Source organism: Charadrius vociferus, unplaced genomic scaffold (genome assembly GCF_000708025.1).
Source record: "Charadrius vociferus isolate BGI_N301 unplaced genomic scaffold, ASM70802v2 scaffold2, whole genome shotgun sequence".
NCBI classification, from domain to species: Eukaryota; Metazoa; Chordata; class Aves; order Charadriiformes; family Charadriidae; genus Charadrius; species Charadrius vociferus.
This window is the reverse complement of record NW_009647595.1, coordinates 1301796-1313175: the sequence shown is the minus strand read 5'-3', so window position 1 is coordinate 1313175 and position 11380 is coordinate 1301796. Positions and strand designations below refer to the sequence as shown.

The window sequence follows — 11380 nt, the reverse complement described above, 5'->3', positions numbered from 1 at the left end:
CGTGCGGTGCGGGAGGAGGCCGCGCCGCCCGCCCGCCCGCCGCGCCTGAGGCCTAGCAGGGGTCCCGCTCCCCGGGCCGTGCTCCGCACCGGTCAGCTGAAGGACGGGCGGGGGTCGGTCTGTTCTGCCGGGTAACGGGCCATAGGACCGGGGGAAATGGCCTCAGGTTGTGCCAGGGGAAGTTTAGGTTGGATATTAGGAAAAATTTCTTTGCCGAAAGGGTTGTCAAGCATTGGAAGAGGCTTCCCAGGGAAGTGGTGCAGTCACTATCCTTGGAGGTATTTAAAAGCCGTGTAGATGTGGCACTTAGGGACACGGTTTAGTGGTGGACTTGGCAGTGTTAGGTTAATGGTTGGACTCGATGATCTTAAAGGTCCCTTCCAACCTAGATGATTCAATGATTACCCTGTGTTTTGCAATGCTGTACTAGCCCCTGCCGTTTGCTCACATCAGAAAGACATGCCATTTTCTTTTTTCTAATTCACTGTAATGATTAAATTACAATTACCATCTCGGAGACTGTAGTTTAATCATGCATCAGCATACCTTCCTTAGGAAGGCTTTCTCAGTGCCTGCTTATGTTTGCCTATATTTGCTACATCAACGTAAGCTCTGTGCGCAAAATTGAAGTTGAAAAGCATATATTCTGCATTTTAATACTACTTTTTTTCCATGACAAATAGAAAATTTAATTTCACTGAAGCCTGGGGGAACAGCTGTCATTCAGAGAGCTAGATTGCACAAACTCCTCCCTGTCCAACAGAAAACATGAGCACACCAGACATCTGGCAGCAAAGAAACTGAACTTAATGCCTGTATTTCAGGCAGGCAAAGGGATGTGATATCTTAACAACATCAAAATGATAATTAGAGACATCTGTCTTGCTGTGCAGGTACAATGTCAGACATCATTCTGCCAGGAACAACTGTACTGCAAGTGAAATTCGCAGCTACCTGCCAGTTAGCTTGCTGTAATCAGTCAGACAGCTCTAAGGTCATTTAAGTAAATACCCACCTGTCATATTGGGCTTTTTGCTACCAAATAGGAATGGCAAACATCTGCTTCCAAGCAGGCTAGTTAGTGTTAAGAGAAACTGAATAGTGCATTTAATTACTATTCCAGAAATTGAAATGTTTAAATGGGAAGATACTTTAAAGTGCTACAGGATAAAAAGTGGGAAGAACAGGTGATTGAGAGTATTTTCCATGAGATATGACTGTGCTGTTGACATTATTTTTCTGTGTCACGTTAAAAGGGTGTTAGTTTTGTGTCAGGTTCAGAGCTGAACCTGGGCTCTAAGACAGCTCAACGTTTGCTTGTCTTAGATCCTGCCAAAGGCCTTCACTGGGACAGCGTCGCAAAGCTGTAAAGATAAATAATTCTGTTTCAGAGCCTTGCTAAAGGCCTTCGCTGGAAAAGCTCAACATTTGCCCATTTCAGAGCCCTGCAAAGGACTTTCACTGACACAATTAGCAAAGTTGAAAAGATAAAACGATTTATTGAAGCGACAGCTATAACAGATTCGGGATTGCAGTTGATAAATGCACTAGCTGCAATAGTGCTAATATACTACAATAATGCTAGAAAAATAAATGAGTAAATGAATAAATGCTATCCCAGGAGTTCTTTCACCAAGTGGTGGAGGTGCAATGCTCACCAAGAAGGCATCCCTGTCTTGGTAGAGGAAGAGGAGCACAGCCCATCCACTGTCTCTTCTAGGTCTCAAGTTCCTTCTTCCTCTGAGACATCTCTCAATCGCGTGTATGTGTATAGGTGTGTAGGTGCGAGTACCTATATCCAGGTAGCCTCCGTATTGCCCCTTACAATGTGACCTTATCTGATCCCCTCCCTGGGGTGACGTTTTAGCATGATTCATTTTGCGGATAATGAAGCAAAACGTCTCACACCGGGCACTGTGGCCTTCAAGATTCTGTGCTGAAGCCGTTTATCTGCTTATTCCTTTGCTCCTGTGCCTTTGAGCCAAAACAGGACCGTTCTGCCCTGACAAGACTCCCTCCTTCCTCTGTTTTTCACACCGGCCTGTCAGCTTCCCTCCCCCCAGGGGTTCGAACGGGAGACAAGTGGCCATCGGCATTGTTAACCTCTTATCTACCAAATTCCCACATTCTGCCATTAAATCCTTCTTTCCAGCTGCCTTTAGAGCACAGTTACCAGCGCTCATGAATATCATGGACATACAAGGGTACACATCTTATTGTATGAGCTAAGTGATAAATTGAATTCATTGGTCTTTATTAAACTTGACTCCTGTGGCTGATGTATTCCCATACTGGCGTGGTGTCTCAGTTCCTCCATCTAACTTCATAGTTTCATTACTTAAAAAATTAGACAAAAGCACTCAGCAAGACTCCAAAGTAAAACCTTACTAAATGATTTTTTTCTTTTTTTTTTTTTTTTTCCAAATTAACTGCCCAAAGACAGGCAGTTAATTTGGCATATTAAGAACACTTTGCCAGCACATCTCACAGCCAAACTGTCAGCTCGAAATGTGCAATCAGCAATGGTAACAGCTGCTATTACAGAATGGAGATAAAAAGGAGAAACAAGTAAATGAGAGCTTGAACTACTCATCATTTTGAACTAAATGCAAAGTAAGATACAATCCAGAGTATGGTGTTAAATACCATTGTGATGAGGTACTCCTTCACTGTTTCGTTTGGTAAATAGTACCATCGCAGACAAGTTGTAATGCAATTGGTATGGTAAAATATGTTCAGAAGGCTGGCTGGCGGGCAAAACAACAGCACAGACTTCTTCATTGTGCAGAAGATAGCATTAATTGTATGATAAACTACTCGTAGTACCATTCTGTAAATTGTATTTCACCTCTATGCAATTCTTTTGAAGTTTCTTTTTAATAAATTTTAAATGTTAAAAGTAATGTCTGTAAGAATACTATAGCGGTGCAGAGCAGTATAATTTTTTCAACGTTTTCTTTCATCTTTTGACAGTATTTTACATATAATAAAAGTCATCCTTTTCCTTTTAAGTTCGGTTATTTTTGCATGAGCAATCTGTAGAGTGGATTTTTTAAAAATAAGCCTAAGGATCTCATGGGAGCTGCTGAATCCAGTGGTCTCCGGGACCGAGGGTTTGCTGCTCCTGGCTGCTGAAGCCCATCCATGTACACTCTTTGGACCTGGGAGGGGTCTTAGGCTCACATGTGTCCTGGACAAGCGTATGCATGTGCACACACAGAGGACATACATAATGTATGCACAGACAGTGAAGTGGAATACTGCCTGCTCAGGTGTGAGCCCCCTTCCTCCCCATTTTCCTACATGTCCCGCTAGATTCACCCCAATCCTTCCTTTCCCTGTCTTTGGCCAATTCTGTGAACATCCCATAGTAAATTTTGCATAATCCCACAAGTCTCCGCTGATATCCCATAAAAAGTTTTGCACAGTGCCATATACACCCTCAAATATGTTGTAAAACTCATGACAATCATATTTCCCCCATCTTACCAGTGACAAAGCTCAAGTTGATTGTCTTCAGGGTGGCTTCCTCGGTAGCTCCTTTAATGGCCTGAAGAGTTCTGCTCTTCGCTGTTGTCTTTGTTACCACCTGCTCATTTGGCAATCTGTGTGTCTCTCTGTGTTTAATATATTACTTTCCTTCTTATTTCTTACTTCTTTTATACTGAATAATCATTAACCAGATGACTTAATGAACCAAATGCTCTCACATTCCACATACTCATACAGAAACTGTAGCACGGCAAAGCTTGTCATAAAGCTCAGAGGAAGATACATTTTTGAAATTACTTGGAATTGCAGTTATTTTTAATTGAGAAGTTTCGTGAGTTATCTGGCTGCACCACTAAAGGACTTCGAGTTTTGTTTGTTTGTTTTTTTTTTTTTTTTAAGTGACCATTTTAGGAAGAACTAACAAAGCACTGGCAGTATCGGCAGATTGCCTCATTGAGGAGGTGAACCTGAGGAGGCGAGTGGAAGGTGTTGAAGCACTACCTTTGTTAATGTGACTTGTTTTTCCAAAGACAGGAACCAGAATTTGAAATGAGCACTTCTTTTGCTGAAACACAAGTTCCTGATCGCTGCGGGACAGGGTACTGGTCTAGGGTACAGTTCTGCTCTAACAAAACAGTTCCTGTGACTTCAACAACAATATTAATACCTTGTGGGTAAAGATACAGTCTTTATGGAAATAAGGTATCACACTGAAGGAGACCTTCTGTATATCCAAAGGAAGTTCATACTGAACTTGCCAAATCTGAGCGATGATAGGTGTCACAGGAAACCCATCTTCACCCCGTGCACCGCACGCAAATCTTCCTTCAGCGGAGTATTAGCTCTTTGCAGAGAAGAGCATCTCTTGGCATATATGAGTTCAGCTCTGGTTTTCAGATGCTAGGTAATGCCACAGTAGAATTAAATAACATAAAATTGCTGTGACGTGGATTACTTGAAGCAAATGCTGTTCTTTATCAAAAGAGCTTTGATGTTGGCCTAATAACAGAGATTTCCTTTAATAGCTGGCACTTGGCAAACGTTTGTAGCTTGGCGAGAAAAAGATCTCAGCTCCTGATTCTCCCAAACTTGTCCTGTGTCAGACCTTTTTAATCTGAATGTGTTGCTTTTGGGCAAATGTTGTGCTCTGTGGTTATCTGCAATAAGTCTTAGCACCAGACATGCTTAAATATGAAAAACTAACTGATTTACACAAAAGGAAAGGGTAGGGGTTTCAATTAGAACATTTGGAAACAAAATCATAATAAATAAACACAGGACAGTGAGAGATTGTTGAAGTGTGTCTGAAAATCTTTTCCTAAGTGCATTTTTGAATTTTTTTGAGGTATGTATAGGCCACAGAAGATTAGCATTTAATATGCTAAATTATATTTGTCAGAATGTTTATTATTCATGGCTGGCTCCTCCTTTCATCGCCTTGGGGGTGGTTTTGAGCTTTTGAGTTTTAGCCTTCATCATGTACATTCATCTTTTACAGTACCTATTTTTCTATTATCTCATGGGAAAGCAGCATCTGGATTCATAATAAACATGTCTGTGACAAGCCCTGTTTTTTTTTTTTTTTTACGGATTAGTTCGAACTCAGCAGACGAGAATTTTGTACGTGATAAACCTTTCTGAACCTTTCTGGCTCTACTGTTGCCACAATCCTTTGTTAGAAAATTACTTCTGCCTTAAATACCATAACTGCCCATCACAGTATGTCCCACATTAACTGTCTTGTAAATTGTATATCATAGGAGGTACACATTTAATGCAGAGGTTAGGATATTTATTTTCACTACATACTGGTGGCTTCCATGGGGAAGAAACAGAATACAGCGCATATATCTACAAGCTTTTAAGTGACTGCTTATAGTAGCAAATACTTTGATAATGCTCTGGAGGAAAAAGTTTCTTGGGCAACTTTAGCTTTCTTACTGGAGCTGAAGGAAATTATAGGGCTGAAAATAATCAGTTGGATTCTTGACAGCTTCTCAAATGTTATACCAGCTTTTCTCTCTTTTTGGACCTTGAGCTAAATTCACATGAATGATGAATAAAATCAGATCTTATCTAATTTAACTAAATCTTTTGTCTTTCTGAATAGATTCACATCACTGGTACACATAATTTAGTTTATGCAGCCTTTTTGGTTGGTGCAGCTCCTTAAGATGTACATGTTAAATGACTGGATTCATGCTGCTGTAAGGACACATGGGCATCCTCTGAGAGCAGCCTTTCCTCCCCGCACTGTTCATCTAGATCTGCACTAGTTAGTTGCCATTCTGCTCCCGCTATACTCAAAGGGCTTGTACAAGTACTTAAGAGCGATATGAAAGAGCCATAATCTAGAAAAATGGGAAGTCTTCATGGAGTACCCAGACTGGAATTGTAACTTCAATTTGGGGAGCAGGAAGAATGCAGAAGACAGGAAGACATCTTGCCAAGCACTGATTATGTGATATCTGATGTGTTAGGTAGATACAGGGGAAGAATAGAGTGATGCTTTACATCTTGTCTCCTGTTGTGACTGTGAAAGCATCCATTGCTTCATTTCGATCAGAACATCCCTCTTCCCCTTCTAGTATTTCCCATAGAAAGTAAATATATCAGGTCCATTTTAGTTCTCTTAAACAACTAACTACATGGATTTACTTTGGAGATTACAGGAAGCTGGAAGACATTCTGGATTTTTGGAATGCTTACTTCCCTTTGTTTCCACATTTCTTGTTCTCCTTAGAGAAGGTTGTTATCTTCGGCATGTGATAGCCTGCGTGTCATCAAGAATCAGAAGGTGCATTAGTTGATTATGAAGATAAGGCAGAACAAATCGACATCAAAAGAGCAATTACGTGTGAAGCCCATCTCAGACAAGAAATGAACTTTATGGCCAAAATTCTGATTTGTGCAAGAAAATTCAGTTCTGTTGCCTGAGATACTACATGTGTCTTTTCACCCTTGCATTGATTTCAGGGAGAAATCAGTTAACTGGGAACACAGAAGTGGAATCATTACATTGTGGTGATAGATGATACATACTCTCTATGCTTACATAATTTTCTAACTTGATACTATAGCAAGAGTTTGGCTCTGCTTAGAAACATACAATAATTTTGAGCAAATAACTTCTCTTTGTTTTACAGGCCAAAATTAGCACTTAAAATGTCTCAGTCTTTTTTTTGAAACTCATTTTCCATCAGGCAATTTTGTTGTTAATTCCTATGTCATTTTTTTGTTCCTCTTAGTTGTATGCTAAAGGTTTTCAGGTGCTATAGTAAATGACCCATTAATAATAAAAAATAGCTATAAACACCTGGAATGTGAAAAGAATAGATAGGAATAGAAGGTAACTGAAAACATTTATTGAAAAACAGTTATTGAAAAAAAAGCAGAGAAAAAGTTGAGCAGTGAAAAAAACAACTTTCCCAAGAAAAGAGCATATATTTTTAAAATGTTTCCTTAATGTGCAGAAATACCTTACTATGCTAGTGTCCATGACAGCTGCTCCATTTTTTTTTACAGTAATGCTTTTACATTTACTCAAGCAAATGCTAAAAGGTTGTCTGTCTAAGAGCATGGCTGAAACCACATGCGGCCTCTGAAACCTCCATTCTTACAGAAAAGAAATTGAATTTTCAAAGCTCACATTCTGGTCCTGTAGTTCCTTTATTGCATTTGATGTTTGTCCCGGGGGGTTTCTATGCTGTTGCAGCTCCCACCTTTGCCATTTTTCTATCACTCCTGCACCTTTTTGCTTTCAATTTCCTATTTCAAATTAAAAAAAAATCCAATAAACCCAATTTCTTCACTTTGATTCTCCTGAAGAAAATCAGAAAAAAATGTGGAACAGACTTCCATATTGGCACAAATAACTTCTAAAATCAAAATTGGCCTCATGACAAATACTAGTACTTAAAAATTCTTTGGCACAAAACGCCCATGCAGTTACAGCGGCTGATCTTAAATTTTCATATTGAGCTCCTCTGTGGAAAGTAGTAAGCATTGGACAAATATCTGACCCTTCAGAAGATTTTTATTTATCAGTGAAACAGAAGGTTGTGGATGCTGTAGAAATAATTATGCAAAGGGCCTGACTTCAGTGACTTGCATCTGGTGAAGTGATCAGTGACATCTGAAGAAAGCGGGTGTAGAGTGCTACTTTATCTATCAGGGAGAACCTTTGTTAACATGGGTTGGTACGGCAGGGGATATTTCATTTCCTTTAGCCTTAAAATGCTGCGGTTGGTAGAAGACAAATGGCTGAAATCCCTGAATTACACGGGGTTTATACACACCGTTGCTGACTGAGGCTGTAGTTGGTATTTGGAATTGCCTGCACGTGGCACGCAGCGCTACTGGGTAGAACTGGAGTTAACAGAGGAGTAATGCCTCCACTTGGCAAAACTGCGTCTACTGGGAAGACCTGAGGGTCCCTGACACATCTTCTCCCAACTGCTTTTTTTTTTTTTTTTGTAATCAAAGGAAAGAAAAGAACTAGCATTTAAGAGATCTTGTCTGTCCTGTGGCTTCTGAAACTTGATTCACAAGTCTTCTTGCCTTCCTCCTGTTTTCTCCCCATCCCGTGGGAGAGGGGAGGGGGCGAGAGGCTGGGTGGGTCTTTGGCTGTTGGCCACGTTCAGCCCCCCCCTCCCCAGATACCGCTGACACAGAGGGACCTTCCCGTCATAAGGATTTCCGCTCTCCCTGTGGGACATTTAAGTGGTATGTTAAGTGAGAGGCTACTATCAAAAGGCATCCTGTGACCAAGAAAGAAGCAAAGAGACCATGCCACGTGTAGAATTATGTAGAATAAGCTTTTTACTTGAAGGTAGGGATTAAGCACAGCCTTATATTCACTACAGTTCTCCCAAATACAAGCCTTACTTTACTCAGAAAAGATGTTGGATACTTCATTTTTAAGCAATGCAGCCGCCTGCTAAGGCAGAGGAAGTACGTTACGTATATGGCACATTGGAAGAGGTCGGCGATACATTCATATGGAGATGTGCCACGTGCCTGTGTTTTATGATGTTTGAAAGCTTAAGCCTGAATACCTCATCTCTTCGAGAAAACGGAGCTTTTCTGAACTTCAGACTTCTGTAAGGGTGCAAGGTATTACACGGTGATTTTAAGTCTGTGTTAGGAGAATCTTTTGCCACCAAGTTTTGGAGATTATTTTACTGGAAACAATTTCTTTTTGTAGATAATTGATGTTGTTTTAGGCAATTGTAGTTAGTGCAACTTGCTGTTTTGGGTGCTGTTGTGTCTCAGTGCAAGTACAGACTGCTAGATGTGTATCCTGATTCTTCCCTATTCCTCTACACTTTGTGATAATGAAATTAAGGTGTTCATTATGCTTAGAAATATTTGGAATGGCTGAGAGGGTAGGGAGGAAAAACACAGAATTCAGACACGACCCATTTACCGAGCGGTAACAAGTCATTGCAGGTTAGCCGATCTCTGGTAACTCTTCCTGTGCACGGTCTCAGCCTGCAGCATACACAAAAGTAATTCAAGTTGCTTTAGCCCTTAAGGTACAGTCAGTCTGAAAAATTGGAAGGGATTACATCTTTGAACCCTTAACCAGATAATTTCCATTCAGCAACACCAGTCCTGCTCATAGCACTGATATGGTGCAGCAGCGCTGTAGAGATAAATGACGCGTCTGAATTACACCAAGGTTTTCACGTAAGCAGGACTGGGGAATAAAAGGGTTTTGTTTGGTTCCAGCTGTCTTTTGACTTGGAGTAAGATTTCAAAATGATTAATTGAATTTGTGCACTATTTGAATTTTCTAAACTATTTTGTGATGGAAGTTGTCTGTTTTGTGGTTTTCCTGAGTAGCTTAGGCAATGTTAATAAAACTTCTCAGTCTGACATCCTTTTTCTGTCCTCTTTTTCATGAATTCACTATTTTCAATGGTGAAATTTTCTATGGCCTCTTGCCTGGATCTGGTGAGTTCTACAAAGGAGAAAGTTGATATTTGTGTTTCATTTTTCATGTTAATCATAATTAACCAAATTGACTGAATTACTCTGGCAGTGCATTGTTATGTGATACCTATGCCAGTCCCTCGAATAGGGCTATTTTGGGTGCCCACAGCAACCTCTTTGAACATGCTGATGTTCCCTGCTGTAGCGACTTGCTGGTTTTGGTTTTTTTTTTTTTTTTTCATTAGAGTTTCTGTTCAAAAACTGATAGGCAGGAATAATGTATCACATTTGTCTTATCACAGGGGGGTTCATTCCTCTTCAGAGCCCTAACAATTTGCCAGTGGTAAAGCAGTGTGCATTTCCTGACGGAAGGCATGTTTTGTCTATTGAAATACCTTTCACCAATATCTTTGAAGTAGCCCACAGAACTCTTTCACCAATATCTTTGAAGTAGCCCATAGAAGTAGAGTTGAAAACCACTATATTACCATAATACTGTTTCCTAATCTTAGTTTTCTTTAATTAAAGCTATTTGATCATGTTTGTAAATTAAACCTGGATATGCATGTGTATGTAACAGCAAAGTGAAATATTAACATTGAATCAAGCAACTCTGCTCTCTAGAAAAACTTCAAAAGGCAATGCCAGTGGGAGTGCAACATGGAGCCATGGAAACCTGCTAAGGGTAGGACTCAAATTTGCAACGCCTTCGTGATGGTTGAGCTCATTGGCTACAGCACACTGCCTTGAAACTCTGGGTCATTATTGCATCAGCCTCTCTACAAACCTATTGTTTAGAACAACGCCCTAATCCCACTGCACCTGCACACTTCAGTCTCTTTGGGGCACAAGGCACATTTGACCTCAGCAATGCTGCAATTCCAAACTTCACTCTTAGTTTCCATTTAACAGGATTTTAGGTGGGATTCATCACACCTAACTGTAGACATCCATCGGGAAACGCTGTTAGCTAAGCTGGGTATCTCAGTCTCTTGTTAGTCAACGCAGATCTGGTCAGTGATACTGGTGGCGTTTAGGCTTGCCTGGTGGGGAGGATTATTATAGTAGATTCTTTGCTTGAATTTGTTCCAGCCCTGACGCAGGCAGCTAGTTGGGAATATTCTTGTGATGCTAAGGCCATTTTATAGGAACAGGCAGGACCAGCTGGGTCTGTGTCTGCTAGAAAATGCAGATGCATCTTGGCATTGGTGTTGGCAAATACGTTCTTTTCCCCCAGGTAGAAATCAGCGTCAATGACATTGTTGAAAAGGTTCATGGTGAATTTCTATGAGGTCATGAATTTGGCAAAGTGACTGGACAGCTTTGGGGTGTTTGGTATGTCTACCCGTCACAGCCCATTTAATTTTTCAGAAGGATGTGTAGGGTTTGAAATTCTTAAAAAACAAACAAAAAGGAGCAGCAAAGAAAAAAACAAAGTTAACTTTTAATACAATACTTAAACCCTTTCCTGGGAACAACGTAAGTAGTTGATAGTTCAGGGCTTTGCATCTAACGTGAAGATTTTGTATCCACTCTCAGCACACTGATGGCTCATTATTCATGCTCAAGACAGAAAGATATTCAACTAACTCCACAGCAGTTTGCTCTTTTAAAGCTAAAATCCAATGTTTCAAATCTATTATCCTTTGGAAGCGCTTCTCCCTCACTATCAAGCTGTTTTATGAGGTGTAAAAGCTCCCCGTGAGCAGAGTCCCCTCAGTCCTGCTGGGGACCCTCACTGCAGCCCGCTGGCTGGGCCAGCGGCACAGCTGCGACTTTACACGGCTGTTAGCATCGGCATCACCCACGGAAACCACGGAAATGCACCGCCTGAAGTTCCCAGGTTGCCAAAAACGGTTTATCCGTCGCCGGCCGCCATGTGGAGAGGCAGGTGGAGAGGCGAGGCCCCTCGGCCCCTCTCCCGTCCCAGGCCGACTGAGTCGCGATGGCC

The 11380-nt window shown here is 41.0% G+C and overlaps 1 protein-coding gene across 1 annotated transcript in view; it reads right to left on the bottom strand.

Moving 5' to 3' along the window:
- UTP23 (UTP23, small subunit (SSU) processome component, homolog (yeast)) overlaps positions 1-11380 on the bottom strand; it is a 17567-nt gene that overhangs the window by 5438 nt on the left and 749 nt on the right. The gene's annotated exons all lie outside the window — the stretch shown is intronic.